Source organism: Ornithorhynchus anatinus, chromosome X1 (genome assembly GCF_004115215.2).
Source record: "Ornithorhynchus anatinus isolate Pmale09 chromosome X1, mOrnAna1.pri.v4, whole genome shotgun sequence".
NCBI lineage: Eukaryota > Metazoa > Chordata > Mammalia > Monotremata > Ornithorhynchidae > Ornithorhynchus > Ornithorhynchus anatinus.
The window spans coordinates 73,801,973-73,824,258 of NC_041749.1; the positions used below are offsets into that span (position 1 = coordinate 73,801,973).

Consider the following 22,286-nt stretch of genomic DNA (forward strand, 5'->3'; position numbering starts at 1 on the left):
GGTAACTGAGGCACAGAGAAGTAAAGTGACTTGCCCCAGGTCATACATCAGACAAGTGGCAGAGCTGGTATTTAAACTCAGGTCCTTCTGATTCCCAGGCCCATATTCCATCTACTGGACGATGCTGCTTCTTTTTGGGAAGTTGGCAATATCCAGAACATCCAAACAGAAGCAGTGAAACAGGAACACCCACTCATTATAACTGAAGTTTTCTTGTCTCAAAAAACTCTGAAATGATCACGGAATTAATTTAAATGCTTTACTTACTCTGTGATTTTAGAAGGCAGCCTTGTCTCCCAATCTTTCCCTTTCTATATCCCAAACACCTGGCTAGCATGTGATCAGATGGTTTCCTTAAACCAAGGGCAAAAGCTACTGCGGTAAATGGTCTTCTCATAAAACATTTATCCTCAACATCATCCATACAAACTGGAATGCATGCATAAATGGGCTTAAGTCAAATCATGCAGTTATTATGGTCAAATGGGACGTGGCAGAACAGTTATGTTTGAAAGAAAATGAGAAGTTTCACCCTTAGATATTCAGAATATAATGTTCACAATAAAGAAAAGAAGATTTCAACATTCCCACATGGTATACTATTGCAAAGCCTCATTCCCTATGTTCCATTAAGGAATCTGCCATGTTTGAGGGCTCTAGGAAACAATGAAAACTTTTTAAGAGTGGAGGAATCTACTAGGGGTGCTAATAGAGTCAGTGTTTGGAGCCCCTGAAGTTTAGGAGGGGCCCCTTGAGGTCATAAGGAAGCATTTCAGTATTTCCCATGGAATTTGGAAAGTTCTTAAAGCTCTTCCACCTCTGGTTCTCTATTGCTTGGACTTCAATGTTTGGGATTTGGAGGATCAAACTGCACCTCAGGAGCTGACTTCTGGAGCAATTTAATCAGTGTTATCCGTGTGCCATATTTAAAATCAAATGTCAAGAAAGGATCACAAATAACAAGGTGTTGGAACTGAGGCAGACTTCGAAGATCAATGAAATGCTCATTGCAATACAGCCTTCTGTCACTGGAATAAACAACAGCAAGGAAACCCAAATAGTGAAGGCTTGGTGAGCTGAGTATGGAGGACAAGACCCAGAAGGACAGAGGAAACATCTTAAAACCATGCTAACCCACAACCCCAAACAAGGCTCCCTACATGTGGACACCTAGATGATGAGAGCAGCTGATAAACTATCCAGATCTAGAACATTTAGGAATGGACATGGCCAGCTTAGTTGGAAACTTTGGAAAGACCATGATGAGCAAGAAATTGAATCCAAAAACAGCACAAAGAACTAAAAAGCAGTGTAGCAGCATAGCAACGACCCATTCATATGGAGAAAATTCTCACCATAAACAATGTAAGCTTTGGACAAAAAGACAGCTATATAATTGAAAACTATCCAAAACACAGCTGGGCCAAGGACTGAAATTGCCAGTTATCCCTGGAACTCTACTTTCTCTCTACTGGAAACAAGGTCACCTTATTTACCACCCAGTCCACAGATAGACAAAACCTGAACATCAAAAGTGCCAGTCTGTCTAGTATGCAGAGGATGTTCATGTATATTTTCATTGATCCTGCTGTTCTTTCATGTTTTTGTTTAGTTTTGTTGATTTTCTCCTAGTTTTTGCAAGAAATGGAAAAGATTCTCCCAACCCTCAGTGATGGCTTACCAAATGGGTTGGTGCAAAGTAGTAGATGCTGCTGTTGAGGTCTCAGAGAATTGGTTCTGGGACCACAAACTGCACCTGTCTTCTATTTTCCTTTTTTTAATGGTGATTTTTAAGCACTTACTATGTGCCAGGCACTGGAGGAGATACAGGATAATCAGGTCAGACACGGTCTCTGTTCCACGTGGGACTCACCATTTAAGTAGGAGAGAGAACAGGTATTTAAGCCCCATTTTACAGATGAGGTAATTGAAGCACAGAGAATTTAAGTGACTTGTCCAAGGTTACACAGCAGACAAGCAGTGGAGCTGGGATTAGAACCCAGGTCCTGGGAGTCAGAGATCTGGGACTCCCAGGCCTGTGCTCTTTCCACTAGGCCATGCTGCTGCCCTCCTTTCCAGTTTTCTCTCAATGCATGCCACTGGCCCGGGGAACTTGGTTAGAGGGGTTGGATGGCTCAGCAAAAAACATCACAATTACCACAAAAACAACTCAAGTACATGTACTGCTCGGAAAAGGATATTGTTTCCCAGGCTAAAAAAGTTGCTGTTTGACCATGGTCAGGCCCACAAAAGCTGTGCTACTGTATTTTCAGGGGCATGGTGTGCAAGTGAGGAAGAGATCCTCTCTCAAAGACACTCATAGTCACTTTGCAGCTTCAGTATTTTAGCAGCATCACTTTGAACTGAAAGACAACTCTACCCACTACCCAGACATCGAAATGTTCATTGCAAAGGGCGATTGTGGTTCAAGATGACAGAGCATTAAATCATCAGTGTAGCCCCTGCTTTAAAAGTGCAAACAAAGTGTTACTTCATGGTGGTCCTTAAAGAAACAATGACAGGAGGGCATCCATATCAAGCAGGCCCAATCTGTTGCAAAATTGTACTTTCCAAGTGCTTAGTACAGTGCTCTGCACACAGTAAGCACTCAATAAATAAGACTGAATGAATTAATGAAGTTGCAGCCAGTGCTAAAAGTGAAAATGAATGTCTAACTGGAATGCCTGAGGAATGTACCTGCCCCCTGCTACTGTCATCCCCCCTGGCAACCCAGGGGCAAACTGACTTTCTGGGGTGGGGGCAAGGTTCACTCAGCCTGGTGGTGAGTAAAGAGGCTTTTGGAGAGGAGGGGTGAGGGCCCAGCCAGTTACTGAAAAGACACCAGTTGGGGCCTGGGGAAGGAGTAAAATGGAAGAGGCAGGGCTTTGGTTGCTGGCAACCAAAGACACAGCAGATATTAGGGGAAAGGGGCAGGGGCACTACCCTGCCCCCCTTACCATAAAAATAATAATAATAATAATTATGGTATTTCTTAAGACCTTACAGGAAGAGCCAGGCACTAGGCAAGCGCCATTGTCAACCACTGTCCCTGCTGCCCCCTTCCCCCTGCAGTCCTTGCTTCCCTGGAACACCTGTTCTGGGACTTTTTCTTATACCCGAAGTGAGGTCAATCCAATTCTGACTCCCAGAACTGCTTGAGAGCCTCTCTAGTGTCTGGTTTCTAGCAAACCCATGCTGAGTAGGTTTGGCAATCTTTGTCCTTGCATGTTCATTCTGTTCATCTGATGTCATTCTTGTCAACTGAATTTAATTGCATTCATTCATAAAGCTTTATATTGTATTGGCTTTTAATAATAACAATACTGTAACCTTTTTATGCCATCTGTAGCTGTGTGTTATGTGAGGAGAGAACCTTGGGGCAAGGATTGCTTTTATTGGTAGGCACTTAGAGCAAAATGTAACAATATGTCATGCAATTTCCCTTAATTCTCCTTTTTAACAAGGTCAGTTGTGACTTTTTCCCTCAGTACAAATCTGATCCACATTTCAGATGCCAAAAGACATTTCCTTAAGTTAAGAGTTTGAAAACTCTTCCTGAGTCCACGGTCTATCTCAGTCTTTCTCTCAGGGAACTCATCCTTTCAGGTGGTTTCAACTACCGCCAATATGGGGCTGACTCCCAAATCTACATCTCCAGCCCTATCCTCTCACCTGCTCTACGATGTCACATTTTCTCCAACATTCAGGGCAATTCCATCCAGACAACCTACCGGAATCTTAAATTTAATATGGAAAAAAATTAACTCTTAATTTTCCCTTCTAAATCCTCCTCTCATTCTAGTTTTCTCATCATGGTTTACAACTGGCTATCCATTACCCAGTACTTTCAGCAGCAGGCCCCCCCTCTTACCCTCTTCTCTCTCATCACCTGCTATAGGCTGCCTGGTGTTCTGTGTTCCTCCAAAGCTAACCTCCTAAATTTTACTTACTCTGACCCTTTGCTCATTCTTTCTCCCCTGCCTGAATCATTGTTTCCATGCAGTCTAACCAAATCACATCATTCCCTTCCAAAGTCTTGCCTACTTTCCCAGCCAAACAATCCCATTAACCACTTCCGCACTCACACATTTATCTGTTTAGTTTTTATTCCAATGGGTTGATCATTTATATCTAGTTCCTTACTCTTTTAACTATGATATAATTCACCATTTTTGGTCTACTGTTTCCACCACTGGATTGAATAGTACAGTTCTACACGTTCAAGATGATGCTACTAATGAGATCAGTGTACTAATGAGGCTGACAAGACCGATGCATGAAACAATTTCTTCCAAAAGACAGACATATTAAGGTTGCGCCATTCTGCAATGTTGCATTTGTTACTCCCAGTGCCTGGTGCTATTACAGTTTCTGATGCTTTGTGTCACAAACTTTTCAAAGTTTGTTCTAAGAATCACCCCATTTTTAATTGCAGTATACCAAACTTGCCAGTCCTCTGTCCCTATCTCCCAACTGTCCAATCAATAATATTGTACTGAGGACACAAATCACATTTTTTGAAAGTTTTGCTTCATTACGACTCTAAAATGTTTTTGGTATCCACTCTGCTTAATTAACTAATTCATCAATCAATGATATCTATTGAATGCTTACTGTGTGCAGACTTTACTAAGCACTTGGGAGAATATAATAGAGTGAGTAGACAATCCCTGCCTTCAAGGAGCATGCAAATAGTATCCTCATTTCAGTTCAATACAGAATAAGTGTTTAGGTATTTGTTATCATCTATTCTCTTTATCCTGTCCAGTGCAAGCGTGATTGGAGAACACTACTTCTATAGTGGTTGATTGACTTTGTGATATTTGTGATCATTGTTTGTGATATTCTCTTGTCATTTGATCTTATATATTGCATGCAAGTGGCATTAGTAACACCTTTTCAGAACTCAGGGCACTCAGGGTAAGTCCAGGCCTCACAACCATAAAGAAGGGTGGGCACAAAGATTACTCTATAGGCCTTCAGTTTGGTTGGAACCTTGATGCCATGTTGACACTATACTCTGGCAGTGTCTTAAGGATGTAAGCTCTTCACATCTTCTAGTTCTTTTGTACGTTCCCCAAGAACCTAGTCCAGTGCTCAGTACATAATTCCTATCTCTCTACTTGCTATCATTTCCAAATTCTTTGAATAGATCCATTTCCCTCTTGCCATGCCCTTTTTAACCTTTTCCAACCTAGATTCAGGCTAAATGAAATCATCACTCTAACAAAGACTCTCCTCATCCACTATTCCCCAACTCCATTTCCTTGGTCCTCTCAAGCTGGCCTTGTAACTGTACCTCACTCTCAATTCTCCCACTTCTGTCCCCTTACTCATGCTATTTCCCTGGCTTGGAACTCTCTTTCTCCCCAGATGCAACAGACCACAGCTCCCCTAGACTGTAAGCTTGTTATGAATAGGGAATATGTCTATTTATTGTTATATTGAATTCTCCAAGCACTTAGTACAGCGCCCTGCACACAGTAAGCACTCAATACGATTGACTGACTCTCCCCACATCCAAAGCCTTCTGAAAACCTTGCCTCCTCCGATGAGCCTTCCCTGATTAATAATAATAATAATTATTATTATTATTATTATGGTATTTGTTAAGCAAATACCAGCAATGTTAATACATAGCAGTGCTATGTGCCAAGCACTGTTCAAAGCACTGGCATAGATTCAAGGTAATCAGGTTGTCCGACGTGGGGTTCACAGTCTTAATCCTCATTTTACAGATGAAGTAAGTGAGGCACAGAGAAGTTAAGTGACTGGTCACACAGCAGACAAGTAGCAGAACAGGGATTAGAACCCACAACCTTCTGACTCTCAAGCCCACACTCTTTCCATTAAGCCACGCTGCTTCTCAGCACCATAAATGAGTTCCCAGCCTCATAAATCATAACAACCCATCAGCCATCTCTAGTGTTTTTGCATATCTACCTATTCAATTACCTGTAGAGCTATGTATCATGACTATGATTTTCAAAAAAAAAATACATCTGTCTTCCATTGCAGACTAAGTTTGTTGTTTCTACTTCTTAAATAATAACAATAATTTTGGTATTTGTTAAGCGCTTACTATGAGCCAAGCACTGTTCTAAGCACTGGGTAGATACAAGGTAATTAGGTTGTCCCACGTGGGATTTACAGTCTTAATCCCCATTTTACAGATGAGGTAACTGAGGCACAGAGTAGTTAAGTGACTTGCCCAAAGTCACACAGCTAAGTGGCAGAGCTGGGATTAGAACCCAGTGCATGGCACCAACTGAGTTCAATAAATACTACTGCCACTACTGCTATCATCACTAGTACTGTGATGATGGTGAAGAAACTTGATCATTTCATCTCAGAGCCTTCTGATAATGTCACCAAGACAGATTGCAGCAAAACAGTCAAAAGCAGCCTTTTTGGTTGGCTAACCACCTTCGATTTGGTTTTATCTATGTCAGATCCTGTATGTAAAATAAATTTAGCAGGCGCAGTAAAGCTGGAAACATGGCAGGGAAAGTGTCTACCAACTCTGTTATGTGTACTTCCCCAAGCGCTTAGTACAGTGCTCAACACACTGTAAGCACTCAAATTAAATTGTTTGATAACCCAATATAGATAGAATATGATTTAGCCTTCAAGTCTCACTTAATATTTAGTTTTGCTTAGGCAAAGATCCCTGATATTTCATTTTTCTGCAGGGCTTGCTGGGTTTGGGGTGCTGACCCTGCCTGAAATTGATGGAACTCTTCAGACTTCCGTCTCCTGCCTTGTTCCTTTTAAGAAGAAAGCAATCAGGTCACGGGGCATGAGAAGTGGTTCAAAATCTTCGCTGATGGATCACGAGCCAAAGGCATTATCAGACATACATGTGCACCAAGTTGATTATTCCAGGCAACACTCTAAATAGCAATTGTCCCCATTATTAAATCCACAATCAAAACCAGCACTGATCCCTGTGGTGCATGCAAACCAAATACTAAAGGCTTTCCTTTCTTCATTTTTGTCAAAGCCCTACTGAATACTTCGATCTCCCATCGAGGACGAGTTTACAAATGTATTTATGCTCACCAACAAGCTGTCTCTCCGGGGATGTTTTGGAACATAAAGACTGCCTAGCCTTGGGAAGCCTGCAGATCTGTTCCCTGTTGGGTTAGCTTTGTGAAGCCACAGAAGACTTCAGCTTTTCTAGCTCCCTATGTGGTACCTTTCACGTGTAATAAATCCTTGATGACACATGCTGAAATGGGCCAACATCCTGAGAAAAAATGCTAGCAACTTAACATTTTAATTGATTGAAAATGTACAGAAATGTCATTTCCTTATTTGACAGGAAACTAAAAGTCATAAATAGATTAATTGAATTCCTCCTCTCAAAATAAATGACCATATTTGCTAACAGTCATTCATGACTTTTGACATTTTACTCTATGAACTGAATCCATTTGTAAATTACATAAGCACACGGATAAGCACATTGTCTCCTAATTGTGAGAAGAAAAAACAGAAAAGTACTCTCTAATGTGGCACCATTCTCTTAAAACATCATTCATCATAGAAACACATACAGATATTTACTTTCAGGATCCTTCACGGTACTAATGTAAAGGATACCACAACCAATATGACCTCAATATAGATGTTCCTACTTTAAACAATCCCCTCATCATGTAACCAACCGGTTTTCATTATTTTTCAAAATTTATAAAAAAAGTGTTGCACCCTATAAAAATGAAGTTCATTGGAAATAGTGAGTTTCCATTTTATTATTAGACTTCAATAATGGGGGAGGTACAATTTTATATCTTTGCTCTAGGCGGTTTTGAAGAATATCCTGCTGCCAAAAAAAAGAGGTCTGATTTTCAAAACAATTAGTGCAGTTTAATGATCATGCTAACCCACCAAACATGGTTCAGGAATCCTGAAATTCATAACAACTAAAAGGCAAAGCAGAGTCCTGGCTCGTTTAAATAAAACAGTACAGAGATCCATTTTAGAGAAATAATACTTTCCTCTCACCAGCGTTTGCTGTATTTAAATACCAAATGCCACTTTAATACTATCACTATTATAACTACTTCTACTACTACTGATAATAATAATGATAATGACACTAGCATCCTGCTATCGGGTATAAATTACAATGAGCTGCATTCTTTGGTCAAAAATCCAAGAGGAGCAGATATGAAATTTCCCCCCTGGACTCATGTAGTGCTGTAGATTCCTGCCTCTCCCCTCCCCACTTTGCCACTTAAACAAGAATGGGTATTCTTTCTTCAGTGGCAGAGTAATTGGGTTGGCAGGAGAGTTCCTCATTCCCTCACTATTCTAATGAGTGTGGCCAGAAGTTTATAAGGCACTGAAAAAGGATCAAGAGGCTTAATAAACACAAGGTTGATCCTTCTATATTTTCTGAGGTAAACTACTGAAATCCTCACTAAATTATAAGGGAGTCTATTCATCTATCTACCCTGTCAGTATTCTGCCTTTTCTCTCGTTCTTTTCAGGTCTCTACTTTCTCAGGCTCTGCCCAGCCCCTCAATTCAAGGGTTTATTATTTTTTTTTACCCCTCTGCAGCCCTTAGGTAGAGCACTTCAGTAAGCTGTTTGCAGAGCAGGTCAGGCAGTTTCTAACAATGCACTGCCTGATCACAAACGAATACGGTATATCCGAAATAGATTTCTTTAGAAAGTCCAGATTTTGTCTATCTCTTTGAGTCACCAAAATATGAGGAAACGAAAGATCATTTTCTACATTGCATAATTGCCCCTCCTTTATTCTGTGCCTATAAATAATTGTGTTACAGTGTCTCTTTTGCTTGTTCCTTTTCCCCAACTCCCTCCCAGTTAGCTGCTGGTTAAAGACATCCAAACAAAGTGTGTGCTAAAAACAAAACAAACCAAAAAACTTGTTGATCAAATCACTAGGCTATTCACCTGATGATGCACAAAACAACATGTTCAAAAGGAACAGCACAAGGTAGTAATAGCTTTATTATGTACTGTGCGGATTATGTACTGTGTAGATTATGTGTGTTGTGGAAGAACAGATGTGGAAGAAGCATTTGTAGCAGGTGAAAGTATGACACTGACATGGAGTAATACAATCAATCAATCAGACTGTGAGCCCATCATTAGGTAGGGATTGTCTCTATCTGTTACCGAATTGTACGTTCCAAGCGCTTAGTACAGTGCTCTGCACATAGTAAGACTCAATAAATACTACTGAATGAAATAATCATTTGTAAAAGTCATTTCTCAAATAATCATATTATTATACAGTGTATACAAGCCTAAGTTTAAATCTGCATAATTCCCTTTTTTTCTCAAATGGAGACAGAGTTGCTGCATGAGAATTGGGAAAACCACATATCTGTCCCATTGTTGTTTTATTGTAAAAAATGTTATAAGGACTAGCTTCTGCATATTTGTGCATAAGTATGCATTAATTTATTTTTCAGTCAATGGCATTTATTGAGCACTCACTTGGTGCAGAGCACTGTACTAAGTGCTTGGGAGAGTATAATACAATTGATATACCCAAACCCTGCCCTCAAGAAGATTATGTTCTAGTGGGGGAGGTAGACATTAAAATAAATTACAGGTAAGAGAAGCAGCCTAGTACAAGGATATGTTCATATGCACTGTGGGGATGGAGATTTTATTTAGTTATTTCTAGAGGGAAAATAAATCTTCTCCTCATGTCCATATATCTCTATAGACAGACACAGTTTTCTCAAACTGAAAAACACACCATTCAAAAACAGGATTTTACTACTAGTTCAATATAAAAATCACTAAAATTGCAAATTTAAAACTGAATGAAATTTAATGAACTCTGTTCTGCTTCTAGGCCTCACTGAGAGCATATGCCAGTAAGTGATTAAGAAAAAGCAACGAGATAGTATTTTGGTTTCATCCTACAGTTGGTGGTCAAAAAGTTATTACAGTAACTCTGCATTAATGCAATTCATTGGGTAATAGCAAATTATTGTTTTTATTCATTTATTATTTAGAAACAGCATAGTGTAGTGGAGAGAACATGGAGCTGGGAGTCAGAAAGTCATGGGTTCTAACCCTGGCTCAGCCACTTGTCTGCTGTATAATCTCGGGCAAGTCACCTCACTTTTCTGTGTTTCAGTTCCTTCATCGGTAAAATGCAGATTGAGAATGTGAGCCCCTCATGGGACAGGGACTTTGTCGAACCCAATTTTCTTGTAATAATGATGATAATAATAATAATAATAATGGTATTTGTTAAGCACTTACTATGTGCCAAGCACTGTTCTAAGTGCTAGGGTAGATACAAGGTTAACAGGTTGTTCCACAAGGGATACTCAAGTGCTTAGTACAGTCCCTGGAAACATAGTAAGTGCTTAACAAATACCATTATTATTATCATTATTTATACACTTAGCAACAATGAAATGCCACTAAAAGGACAAACTTAGTTAAGTCATTTCAAAAAAAATCACAATATGCAGCTCTCAACCAATTCACTTATTTACTCAATAGTATTGAGGGAAAACAAGATGCCTGATGAACATCTAGCCTCTTCACCCTACCATGTATTTACCAAATGGGGCAGCTAAATCTGCTAGGAAATTGCCAGAGCCGCTGCCGTTGAAAACAGTATAAGGATTTGGTGCCGATTCCTACATATTTCCTGTAGTTATCAAACTGCAAAGATAATTTTTGCTGTACTGCATTTTAGTCTGAGGGTGCATAGCAACTGAATTGATAGTAATTAATGAGTGCACCTACTGTACTAATTGCTTGGAAGAGTAAAATAGCATTAATAGACATTGTCCTTGCCCTCAAGGAGTTTACATTCCAATGCAGGGGACAGATAAATGTTAGGAGGAAAGAGAGAAGGTGGCTATATATATGTGAACTGGTGCTTGAGTAATAGTGCATGTAATCAGTCACTGATTACACTAAGTGTAATCACTGTACTAAATGCCTGGGATAGTATAACAGAGTTGGTAGACACATTCCCTCCCCATAATGATCTTATAGTCTGGGGTTCACAGTCTGTTGGAAGAAGGATAATTTAATCCCCGTTTTATAGATGAGGTTACTGAGACCCAGAGAAATTAACTGACTTGCCCAACGTATCACATCAGGCAGGTGGCAGAGGTGCAATTAGAAACTATGCTCTTTCCATTAGAGCATGCTACTTCCTGTCTTCCATATTGCATTTTAATCTAGGGTTGCACTGTAATTGAATCAGTAGCATTTAATGAACACACCTACTGTATTATGTGTTTGGGGAAGTCCTCTTGGAGGAAATGTGATTTGAGGAGAAATTTGAAAATAGGGAGAACTGTTGTCTGTCAGCTTTGAAGGGGGAGAGTTTCAGGAAAGTGGGAGGGTATGAACAAGGAGTCAGTGGCAGAAGTGATGAGATTCAGCTGAGTGCATAGGTTAGTTAGGGAGGAGAGACATGTGGGAGCTGACATTTAGTGAGATGGACAGGGGTTAAGTAGGAAGGAGAGCGAGTTGAGTGCCTTAAAGTCAATGGTTAGAAGCTTCTGCTATATGTGGAGAAGAATGGGTAGCAATTGCAGTTTTTGGAGAAGTGGAGATATGTGGGCATATTAATATTTTACAAAAATGATCCAGGCAGCAGAGTGAAGTATTGACTAGAGAAAGGGATGAGACTGGAATCAGGAAGAAGAGAAGCTGATGCCATAGTCAAGCCAGGATATGAGAAGTGCCTTGATCAGTGTGGGAGGGAGAACCAACAAGATTTGGTCATAGACTGATTTGGGTAGTTTGCTCAGAAGGATTCTGCCTAGAATTATGCCAGTAGTGGAAAAAAGGAAAATGCCCAACTAGTTTCCATGGTGAGCTCAATCAGCAAACTGCTACCATGCTGATCCAAGTACTTATCCTATCGTGACTTGACTACTGCATCTGTCTCCTCACTGACCTTCCAGCCTCCTGTCTCTCCTCACTCAAATCCATACTTCACTCCTCAAGAACCTCCAATGGCTGTACATCCACCTCCGCATCCATAGAAACTCCTTAATTTTGGCTTTAAAGTAGTCAATTAGCTCAGCTCCCTCACCTCACTAATCTCTTACTACAGCCCAGCCCTCACTCTCCCGCTCCTCTAGCACCATCTTACTCACTGTGCCCCTATCTCATCTACCTCACCACCAATCCCTTTCCCAAATTATCTCCCTAGCCTGGAATTACTTCCCCCTCCATATACGCCATACCACCACTCTCTCCACATTCAAAGCTTTATTAATGTCACATCTCCTCCAAGAGGCCTTCCCCAGTTAAGCCCTCTTTTCCCCGGCTCGCCATTCCCTTCTGCATCATCGAGGCACTTCAATCTGTGACCTTTTGCCACTCGATATTCTCCCCGCCTCCAACCCCACTGTACTTATGTACATACCTTTCAAATTATATATTATAAATTACTTATTCATATCAATGCCTGTCTCGCCCTCTAGACTGGAAGCTCATTATGGGCAAGGAATGTGTTTGTTAATTCTGTTGTAGTGTACTCTCCCAAGCACGTAGTACAGTGTTCTGAACATAGTAAGCTCTCAATAAATATGACTGATTGAATGACTGATTGACCAAAGTCTTCCAGACCATGTGGCGGAGCAGGGAAAGACATTCTCTGCAAAGCCACCTTCAAAGCTTTATTAAAATCCCATTTCCTTCAAGAGAGCTTCCCTGACTAAACCCTCATTTTCCCTCCTCCCTCCCCACTCTGTGTTGCCCTTGCACTTGGATTGTTTCATCAGCCACACAGCACTTACAAACATATCCATAATTTATTTATTTATATTAATGTCTGTCTCCCCCTCTGTAAGCTCCTTGTGGGAAGGGAACAAGCCTACCAGTTCTGTTCATTCAACTGTATTCATTGAGTGCTTACTGTGTGCAGAGCACTGTACTAAGCGCTTGGAATGTACAATTAGGCAACAGATAGAGATAATCCCTGCCTACTCTCCCAAGCATTTATTTCAGTGCTCTGCACACAGTAAGTGTTCAATGAATAAATTGATTGATTTCTCCCCGAGACTTTCACCTAGATGTGACTGCCAGAAAGAGAGAGTTTAGGGAGACAGTGAAGTTTTTTTTTTTTCTACATGGAATTTAAGTGCTTACTATGAGCTGGGCACTAAGTACTGGGCTAGATACAAGCTAATCTGTTTGGACACAGTACACTTCCCACATGAGGCTCGCAGTCTGAATCCCCATTTTACAGATGAGGTAACTGAGACAAGGAGAAGTGAAGTGATTTGTCCAAGGTCACACAGCAGACCAGGCCTATGCTCTATCAACTAGGCTGTGCATCTTCTCAAAGTTCTGGAAGTCTCCAGAACCTGGCTTCTTCCTCGAGTGAGGTATTATTAAAATGGTAGTTTGCTGCAACATGCATTTTGAACTTTTAGTAGAATATTATATATTTTATAGCAGTTCAAGTTGTAATTGTTCATTGCTGCTTCCAAAAAAATTGGCAAAGATTTCTTATGACCTACTATATTCCACTCTGAACCCCAACTTGAAAAAAGATTAGTTAAGAGACATTGTGGTTTTGTGTGGGTCCTTTCCAATGCTTACTTTATCATTATTTACTTGGATACTTAAATATGAAATTGTTTCGTACACCTAATCTAATTCAGCCCTTATAACACACTACTGCACCTCCCAGACGTTCCCAGCTACATGTGACCTACTATCAACAATGCTTTTCATCTGGGAAATCTGTTTCTCTGGTTGTGTTTTATAGCATGTTTTAAGAAAATATCATCAGGCCGCTGCATGGAATGTTCACTCTGCTTTATGAGGAAGAAATGCCTCTTGTGACACTGTTACCTTAAATCTCTAGCAACGTTAAGTCAAATTGTTGTTTGATTCCTGGGGGGGAGGTAAACTGTAATATGGTATTTCTCAAAGAACAAACATCTTGGCCCCAAAAAGCCGGTATTAAAATAGGCAGTCCCACGTGTTAGTAATTTTGTGGAGAAAGTGCAGACAATGATAGATCCATGTCTTAACTATTCTCCAATTCTCTATTACTTTGTGAATAACAAATTGATATATTGGAAGGTAGCAGCTGTTTAATGCTAATGCCAAATTATAAATTCTCAAAATGTAGGGAAATGTACAGTAAAGGATGATATTTGATACTGAAAAGCAAGATGAATTACAAGCTCATTCCTCAGTCACATGCAATAATTATTTGGAGTTTGCCCCTGGGGGTAAGCTTAAACAGAAGTGCAGGTTTTTCTATTTTTGATAGTACAGCTAGGTATAAAATATGATTTATTCAACTAATGAAAGATGAATACTTCTGAACTACAGATATAAGGGAAACACAAATCTTCATTAAGAATGCAAAGGAGGCTTAGTAGAAAAGAAAAACTAGTTATTAAACTGTATTACCTCATCTCAGGCACTGCTATATCATAGCAGTTGTAAACATTTTCAAAAGAACCATAGATCGCAAAACCACCAAGTGCCCCAAAATCAAAACAGAAATGCAATTCGGGAAGGGAATGCCTGTTTTGTGTCCTAACTCAGCATAGTGGCATGTGTGTAAATAGTAGACCTCACACTTTACATCTTTCTGTCATTTCTGAAGGTGCAAGTTCATCCTTTATAAACTTTTGAAAAACCTTGATTTGATCCCAATTTATTTCTTGAAGAAAGAATGCTTTCATCAATGTAGTGACCAAAGTTTCATATTCAGTTAATTCCAAATATAGTGCCAGGTTTCATGAAACCTTAAACTCTAAATATATGGGAGAATGTGTTTGTGTGTTTGTGTGTGTGAATGTTGTCGTGTAGGTTTTCATCGCCTGAGGCATTCGGTGTCTGAGAATCATCCTGAAGATGTCCAGTGAAATCTGGGAGAAATGCTGATGGAAGGAACTGAACTCACAGCACTACATTTTGGGGAGATTTTGATTTGGAATATGAAAATTACCATTTCTTTCAATTCTGGCTGGCACAGAGTGTGCTTGTCTGAGTAAGGAGGGAAGAGTAGGGAGCCATACTCTATTTTTACTTAGCTGTAGAATTCAGTGGAAAGATGAGTTTCCAGCAGGTCTCAAACAGGGGGCAGAGAAGGTGCAAGGCATCATCCTTCCTGGAGAGGAAGATAAATGACTTAGAAGCACAGGGCGAACTGGAGATGGGCCAGAGGAGTAAGGGAGTGGAGATTAGATTCTGTGTGCAACAGAAAGTAAAATCACAATGTGGACCTGTAAGCATTCATGTACAGTATATAGCTAAGTATATGGGTAACTTTTAATCAGTGAGTGGCTGATCATCCTATTTTGGTATGACTCAGCCCTTGGCTTCTCTTCCTCCCTCCACTAACCCATCTTTTGTCATTTTACTGCTTATCAATATCTCAAAGAGAAGGTGGGAAAAAAACAGAGCAAGTCTTGTAACTCTTCAATAGAGGAGTAATACTATAGGTTTAAGTCCAAAACTGAACTAAAATTCCCTCCTAAACCCTCTCCTCTTCCAAACTTGCTTAGGAAAGTAATGCATTTGCAGATCTAGTTATGATTTGAGTAAAGAAAGACAGTATTGGCTCAGGAATCCATTTTTCTAGATGACTGACATTAGAAGAGCCAAACATATTTTCACCAAATCAAAGCATTTTGCTAGAGGAGTTTTCAACTGTGTTGAAAAAGAAAAAAGCAGAAAATTGGGAAAATAGTAATACTGTTCTATATGATTACTGTCAGGGCTCTTCACACTGCTGGTTTTGGAGCCTTCAGTGATTACATTTATCTGAGTTACAAACAACCTACTAGAACAAGATTTAAAATCAAATACAGCCCTATTTGGGGGAATTGGTGTGCTGCCTGTTTCAGAGAAGGTTGCTTGGGACTTAAATTTAAGTCACTAAAATCTCTGTGCTCCCCCTGCCCCCTCCCCCACCCCAAAGTGAGTAATGCCCATTTGCTGATTCTTTCCTAAGTTTCCCGGGTATTTTAACTCAAAAAGATACTGAATTAGAGATCATTTTTTGACCTATGGTGATCAACATTGTATTACTTCCCAAAAAAATAATACAAATGATTCTTCTGTGACACTGCCCTCTCACCTTGGTTAGAAGATTTCACTTTAAGCAACCTGACAAGTCTTCAGTGGGAATATACTGTGAGCCTGTTGTTGGGCAGGGATTGTCTCTATCTGTTGCCGAATTGTACATTCCAAGCACTTAGTCCAGTGCTCTGCACACCGTAAGCGCTCAATAAATATGATTGAATGAATGATTTTTTTAAAGATAAAGTTTTTCCATCACAATCAGCATTACCACCATGTAGCCTGACTCCAAAATTCACAAAGTCTGTATCATCTTTATCTTTTCTCTCATGTTTATTTTCCACATTCACTCTTTCTATATTTTGCTGATTCTTTATAAATAATTAATAGATCAGAACTTTCCTTTCCATTTTTAAAACCACCATCCTCTCCCAGCTGGACTACTCTAAGGATCCTTACTGGCCTTCCCCTTCTTCTGGATTCTCCCCTCTACAATACCCATAAAGCAGCATATATATAACCTTTCTAAAAACATTAGAGAACATCACACCCACTCTCCTCCTCTAGACTGTAAACTCATTCGGGGCATGGAAAAAATCTACCAACTCTGTTATACTATTCTTGCCCAAGCACCCAGTTCAGTGCTCTGCACTCAGTAAATGCTCAGTAAATATAAACGATTGTGTGATTATCTTCAATTGTCTATGCTTTTTTGCATAAAACAGAAAATAGAAACTTCTGATTATCAGCTTCAAGGTTCCCTTTCAGCTTTATCTGCTCTCTTCTCATATTACAACTCAACTCATATTCTTGGCTGCACTCAAACAGCTATGATTCTGGTCCAAAGGATCAGGATAAGAAGGAGGGACTAGGATTTCACCCCTATTTTATGGATGAGGAAACTGAGGCACAGATAATTGACTTGCTCAAAGTCACACAGTAAGACTATTGTTTCAGCTTCCTCACTGATCTCGCTGCCTCCAGCCTTTCCTCCACTCAGTCCACAGTCCATGCTGCTGCAAAAATCACCTTGTGAAGTGTTTTTAGTGGGAATACATTCCTGCTCCTCAAATATTCTAAATGGTTATCCTTCTCCCTCTGCATCAAAAAGAAATTCCTGGCCATTGTCTTCATGGCTCAACATTACCTCTCTCCATTGTACATATCAACCCCACCAGCTTTCTCTATTGTACATATCATGTACTCCACAGTTCACCGTCTTCCCTCCATCCAAATTCACCTTCTAATTGTACCTCCCTTGCAACTCTCCTGCTTCTTACCCCTAGCTCATGCTGTTCACTCAGTCTGGTAGTCCCTTCCCCTCATATATGCCAGATCATAGTTCTCCCTATCTTTAAAATCCTCCTAAAAATCCCACCAACTCCAGGAAACCTTCCCTGATTGACTCACAACACCCTAATCCATAGGAGCCTTGTTTGGGGTTGTGGTTCACCGTGGCTTGAAAATATATCCTCTGTCCTTCTTGCTTCTTGTCCTCCATCCTCAGTTCACCAAGCCTTAGTTACTTGGGTTTCCTGCTGTCATTTATTCCACTGACAGAAAGCTGTGTTGCAATGAGCATTTTGAATGATCTTCGAGGTCTGCCTGAGTACCAACATCTTGTTATTTGTGATCCTTTCTTGACATTTCATGTTAAATATGGCACACGGAAAACACTGACTAAATTGCTCAAGAAGTCAGCTCCCAATGTGCAGTTCCATGCTCCAAATCCCAAACATTGAAGCTCAAGCATTTTTAAATCCACTTGCAATAGAGAATCATAGGTGGAACGGCTTTAAAAACTTTCCATATTCCATGGGAAATGCTGTAGTGCTTCCTTATGACCTTAAAGGACACCAGACATTGACTCCATTAGCCCCTCTGGTAATTCCTCCCCTCCTAAAAAGTTTTCTTGAGCCCTCAAACATGGCAGATTCCTTAGTGGAGCCCACAGAATGAAACTTCACCATAATCTACCATGTGGGAATTTTGCAAACCTTTTTTTTTAATTGTGGACAATATATTCAGATTATCTAAGGGTGCAGTTTCTCATTTTCATTTGAACAGAACTGTTGGAACTGACACATTCCATTTGACCATAATGACTGCATGATTTGACTCCTTGCACTTACTATATGCCGAGTAATGTACTATGCACTAGGGTAAATACAAGATAATCAGTTTGGACACACTCCTTACTCCATAAAGGGCTCTTAGCCTAAGAAGGAGGGACTAGGATTTCACCCTTATTTTATGGATGAGGAAACTGAGGCACAGATAATTAAGTGACTTGCTCAAAGTCACACAGTAGGTAAATGGCAGAGCCCAGAGCTTCTGACTCCCAGGCCCATGCTCTTTACACTAGGCTACACTGCTTCCCTATCATGAATGGATCCCATCATTCATCCTTCCCAACCCTCTCCTTTCTCCTTCCCCTTTTCTAGAAAGTTGAGATTAGCAGAAACAGTTCTATAGCTAATATGTTTCAAAATTCAGGGAAATGCACACAAATAGATCACTAAATCTAAACATTTACACTGCTAACAAGTCTCATCAAAAACTAAATCAACAAAAGTAAATTAAAAAGAATTTAAAAAAATGTGAGAATGTATCAGATTAAATTCAAATAGACTTCCCAGGCAATCTACATTTTGGAGTTCAAGAAATGAAAAGAAAAACAAGAGTTAGCCATGCAGAAATAATAAAGAAACTTAAAATGGGAAGGAAAGGTGTCTCATATAAATTAATTTTCATGAGAATAAAGAGAAGCCATAATTATTGAGATCACTCTGACAGAGTAAAATGAAGATTAAAATTTTCTCAAAAGAACACCAAAAGTCTGTCCCTAATTTAAACTGTAAATTTTTCATAACAAGGAAATTGCTGCTATACAAATATGCCATGCATTTTGAAAGATAGCTTGGTGTGAATGCTAATTGTGGATTTAATGTACTAGTTGTGCTGATTAAAATTCAATAAGGCACTTGGCATCAGTGTGTGTTTTGATCACATTGATTGACTCAGTATTAATGTTCCAATCACACTACTTATGTGTTATCAGGTGTTGAGACAATTACAATATTTTTAGCATTCCCTGCTTCCACAGAAGCTAGATGAGAATCATTATAATTGCCAAATACCACGTCAGTTTGTCTCATCTTCGGCTTTTATTCTGTACCTTTTGCTTCCCATATTGTCTTATTACCTACATACCTCCTCCACTCCAATGCTCTTCTCTAAGTAACTCCCTATGGAATGCAGAGATTATATCAGCAAATACAGGTGGCCTGAACCATCATTCACAAGTGTTGAAATTGTGGCACCTCAGTCAGGGAGGGGGCATAGGTGCAAGGAAGGTGGCACACACATAAAACTGCCTTTTATTGATAAGCTCCAAAGCACTGTCAAGCTAATGAGTTATTTCTTATCTCTTCACAGAGTTGGTTACTTTCCTCCTATTTCTGAGTGCATCTTTTCAATGCCCCAGGGATCCTCAAGCTCTTCAGCCTAAGGCAGTGTGGTTCAATCAGTTCAATTAACACATCTCTGCTCACCTCTAATTGAAATTACCAGAGTATTAGAAAATAAAACTTCATTCTCTCCCTCTATCAGAAAAGCAGTCTAAAGTTGTAGTTTACACCTAATGAAGACTTTTTCCTGAATACAGTATTAATTCATTCAATCATCTTTATTGAGTGCTTACTGTGTGCAGAGCACTGTACTAAATGCTTGGTAGAGTACAATGTAACCATAGATGCATATTATTTTCATTTCTTCCATTTTTATGCCACCCATTGGCTGGGAGCCCCCATAAGACCACGAGTTCTGAAGTCTCTGGAGCCACGCAAAGCCAATCCAGCCCCGGTTCCCTCCCAAAGCAATACCAGAAAAAAAATCTTCAAATCTGCTTGGAAACAAAGGCTGTGCCTTGAGCCAGGAGTAAAAGGAGGGCTCTTCCCTTCAAAAACAGTGATTAGCTACTTTATTCTATGTCCTTATCTATCTTGGATTGCTGAATTTGTATTTTACTGTTATTGTCCTATGCATCTATTTGCCTCCATTTGCATTTTGAGCCTAGTGTAAATCCCATCTATTCTATCCCTGTTTTTAGCCCATAATGAATGCATAATAAATACCATTAAAACTACTACTATCAATCAATCAATGCTATTTATTGAGTGTTTACTGGTACAGAACACTGTACTAAGCCCTTGGGTAAGTACAATAAACAGCGTTGGTGGATTCATCCCTACCCACAAGGAGCTTACAATCTGGGGGGGGGGAGGGGCAAGGGGGGGTAGACATTAACATAGATTATGGATAGGGGACATAGTAGAGTATAAGAATATTAAATAAGTACTTTGGGGATGGGGAGAGAATCAAAGTGTTTAAGGGGTACAGAGTCTAGTGCATATTCAAAATGGAGGGGAAGACCAATAGAAGAAGCAAAGGACTTAATTTTCAAAGACTTCTTGGAGGAAGTATGATTTTAAGAGGGTTTTGAAGGTGGAGAGAGTGTTGGTCTGTCATATATGAAAGGGGAGGGAGTTCAAAGACCAAGGGAGAATGTGGGCAAGGGGTTAGCGGTGTGATCGATGTGATCGAGGTACAGAGAGTAGGTTGGCATTATAGAAGCAGAGTGCACAGGTTGGATTGTAGTGAGAGATCAGAGAGGTTAAGTAGGAGGAAGAGAGCTGATTGAGTGTCTTAAAGTTTATGGTAAGGATTTTCTGTTTGATGCAGAGGTGAATGCACATTCACTGGAGGCAATCAACTTGGATGACTGAACATTTTTTTAGAAAAATGATCCAGGGAGCAGAGTGAAGTATGGATTGGCACAGGGAGAGAGAGGAGGCAGGGAGGTTAGCAAGAAAGCTTATGCAGTAGCCAAGGCAGGAAATGATAAGTGTTTGGACTAGCTGTAGCAGTTTGTACAGAGAGGAAAGGGATAGATGGGATACAGATAGATAACACATTCATAAACAAATACCATCTTCTGAAGTTGAAAATCTGATGTTCCTTCATTTTATGCATGTGCTAATTCCAATTACCTAAGGGAGCCTTCACCTTACTTGGAAGCTCTGGTAACACAGAAAAGCAAAGTAATAATAATTATAATAGTATTTGTTAAGCACTTACTATGTGCCAAGCACTTTGGGTACATACAAGGTAATCAGATTGGACACAGTCCCAGTCCCACATGGGACTCACAGTCTTGATCCCCATTTTACAGATGTGGTAACTGAGGCACAGAGAAGTTAAGTGACTTGACCAAAGTCACACAGCAGACAAGTGGCAGAGCTGGGATTAGAACTCACATCCTCTGATTTCCAGGCCCATGCTCTTGCAACTAGGCCATGCTGATTCCATCTGTAAACAAGAGGAAATGCTAATACAATCCTCAAGAAAGAAACAGTACCAGCCTGACATGTACAAAGGTATTTTAGTCAGAAATCTATCACATTATCAAAGGAAAGGAAACTCAAAAAAACAGGTCATTTATGGAAAAATACAATGCCATCAGTCCTATATAGAGCCTTTGTTTCCATAGATCTTACTTTTAAAAATATAAGGATAGCAGTAAAAGAGGGCAAGAGAAAAAATTAAAGGATCAACAAGGATAATTAATCATTTGGCTTTAAAAACAGTAGACCTTATAGTCAAATTTTAAATAACTATATTTTCAGTCCTCATTTCTATATATCATCACTGAGGATTGTGCAAGGTCGAATATCATATATATTATGAATCACACCATTTTAGAGATACACTGGGGTCTTTCCCAGTGCGTGTTTTCACTAGGCATCTTGGCTAGAATGCTGTTGTGGAATTAGGAAACCTTCATCCAACAACATGCATCACTCTGGGTAGAACATGGGGCAATGCCAGAAGAAACAGCTGTGCACGTGTATGGCTCTGGTCAAGATGTGCATACTAAAGCGCAAGTTTTCCTTAAAGTGGGGTTTGTCAGGAATGTATCCTCTGCATTTTAGGAAAACTGACTGCATATAGTTTAAATCATTATGTACATATTTAACTAAAAGAATAGAATGCAACCCTCTTGGGTATATACATCAACTTTATACTTTGGACTGAATTAATTATGATCACTGCCAAGAAGAAGAATATTACCAGCTAAAGCCTCAACACATGCTAATGTTATCCTGAGAAAAAGCTTTTAAAAAGTTGAATAAACTATTTCCAGTTCTACATGTATTTAAACTCATTTTCCTTAGAGAAAAGAAACTTTATTTGAGCCT

The 22,286-nt window shown here is 39.7% G+C and overlaps 1 protein-coding gene across 2 annotated transcripts in view; it reads right to left on the bottom strand.

The window, feature by feature from the left end:
- CACNA2D3 (calcium voltage-gated channel auxiliary subunit alpha2delta 3) overlaps positions 1-22,286 on the bottom strand; it is a 1,019,762-nt gene that overhangs the window by 474,536 nt on the left and 522,940 nt on the right. The window lies entirely within an intron of this gene.